Below are 2,189 nucleotides of genomic sequence, written 5' to 3' on the forward strand. Positions count from 1 at the left end.
CTTTGCTAACTATTTTGAACCATTTTCAATCTTTCAAAAAATTAAATTTACTAGTAATAAGGGGGCAGGGTGTCACTCTGGGTATCACAAACAGAGTGCAAAATGGCAGCAGCTGGATTCTTTTCCGTTATCAACGTGTCGTTGCAGTGTTGGCTGAATCTTGATCAAAAATCTAGAGTCTGTCCAGTCTGAGATGGAGACAAAGCCGACTAAAAAGGCCTCTGAGTCCGAGACGAGACCAAGACCCTTAAAAAGTGGTTCTGAGACCAACACCAATCTCCAATACTACAACACTACTGTGTTGATTTAATTCATGTAAAACAATGAAATGAACCTCACTGCGCTTCCCTATCATTACCTTGATAACTTTCCTGTGGACCTCTGCGACCTGAAATTATAGTTTTTTTCGCCATGGGATTATATTTACGGTAGGACGCCTTATTAAATGTGACGCAACCACCACAGTATTACCTCTCCACAACACTTTTACCCCCTAAAAGCAGCACCCAGCCTTGACACACCTTCCCTGCCCCAAGCCCCACTCCTGGGCTGTCAATGGTCGACTTGTTCACGCGCACACAGCGCTCCACTGTGAAGCGGGGTCTGTGAGGTGTGTCAACCACGACTTATTGACTTTTTGCCGCTTCAAACATTCGGCCGTGCTCCGTTTTAAACGAGGCCCCCAGGGCTGTGTTGACTTTCGACACCCGTGCACTAGCTGAGGTTTACTTTCCGACTGGGACGGCAACATACACACAAACACACACACACACACACACACACACACACACACACACACACACACACACACACACACACGTGCGAGCGCACACACACAATCAAACAATTACAAGACATGTGTTTAATTGGGTGACAGAAATAGAAATGTAAAATGGAAGACATAGCTAAAAACCCAAATACATGTTGGGGTGAGTGCCTCCTGTGTCCAACATCTCTTTTCTCTGCCAACAGCAACACAAGCGAGGTGTTCAGTGGCAAACTCGTGCATCCATGCCTCCATCCATTGGATGGCTGTGGCTGTCTGAGGAAAGAAAACATGAAGTCTGCCTCTGAGCATGCAGCTAAAAACACTGTAATAGCACGTGGCCCCTGGGATCTTCACCTGCAGTCCTGCCTCTCTCTCCTTCATCCGTCTTTTTTTTTTCTTCTTCTTTTCCACTTCAGCCTGGTCTCGTGAATCTGTAGGGGTCTGTGGTTGACACATTCAGGCTGAAAAAAAGAGGTTCGTCAAAAGAAATTTGCTTCACTGAAGCGATAGGCTGCCATCTGCTGGCGTACTACAGTACACACATCCAGTTCAGCCATGGGTCGTGGCTGTCAAATGATCGTTAAATATGCGCGCTCATCCCTTGTTTTCCATTTCATCCTTGTGTCTTTAAATAAAAGAAATATTTTCAATTTTCCAAAACAGAAAAATAAGTTTGAAATGAGTTAGACTTTATACTTTCCTGGCCCGCATTTTTTATTTTTTATTTTTTGACATTTTCAGTTTAATTCCCTCACTTTACTTTCTTTATTAAAAGTTAGATAAAACAATAATGATGTAAGTGATATATTACTATGGACAACAAAATACTAACCTAACAAGTTTGAACAGCACGTGTTTTTTTTATATTGATAGTATATTTATATACATTAATATTTTTCTGACTGGGACCCACGTGAAAAAAAATCGATAAGATTATTCTTCAACATTTTTTTTAATTTTTTTTTTTTAATTAAAAACGTCATCATCTTCAATTATGTCACTCATCTGTGGGCTTGGAAAAAATAACTCAGCAAAGGTCCTGGTCACACATACATACATGCGTTAAAAAGTAATTTGTAATTTGCTACAAAAAACAAATGTTACATCAAGTCATCTATACAAAACACAAGAGCTCAAATGTAAATCAAATTAGTTCTTGTGTAGTGTTTTTCTGTTTGTTTGTTCATTGTTAAAGTTTATTTCTTCGTGTGATGGCACAAACAGCCTAATCATGTCGACGATAGAGTCATTTCCCGCCGTTAGCTCGTCTACTTGCGTCTAACGAGAACGACACGCTCTTGCAAAACCGGATGTGGGACCATTCCACCCAATAGGCGACGGGGAGCCGCGTGAGCCAATGGTGGTGGGCCCTGCCCCCGGCCGCCCGCTTCAATGAACGGCGAGAAGACGGGATAAATCC

Source organism: Nelusetta ayraudi, unplaced genomic scaffold, assembly GCF_046127955.1.
Source record: "Nelusetta ayraudi isolate G7.1 ecotype Tasmania unplaced genomic scaffold, CSIRO-AGI_Nayr_v1 ptg000006l, whole genome shotgun sequence".
Classification (NCBI taxonomy): domain Eukaryota; kingdom Metazoa; phylum Chordata; class Actinopteri; order Tetraodontiformes; family Monacanthidae; genus Nelusetta; species Nelusetta ayraudi.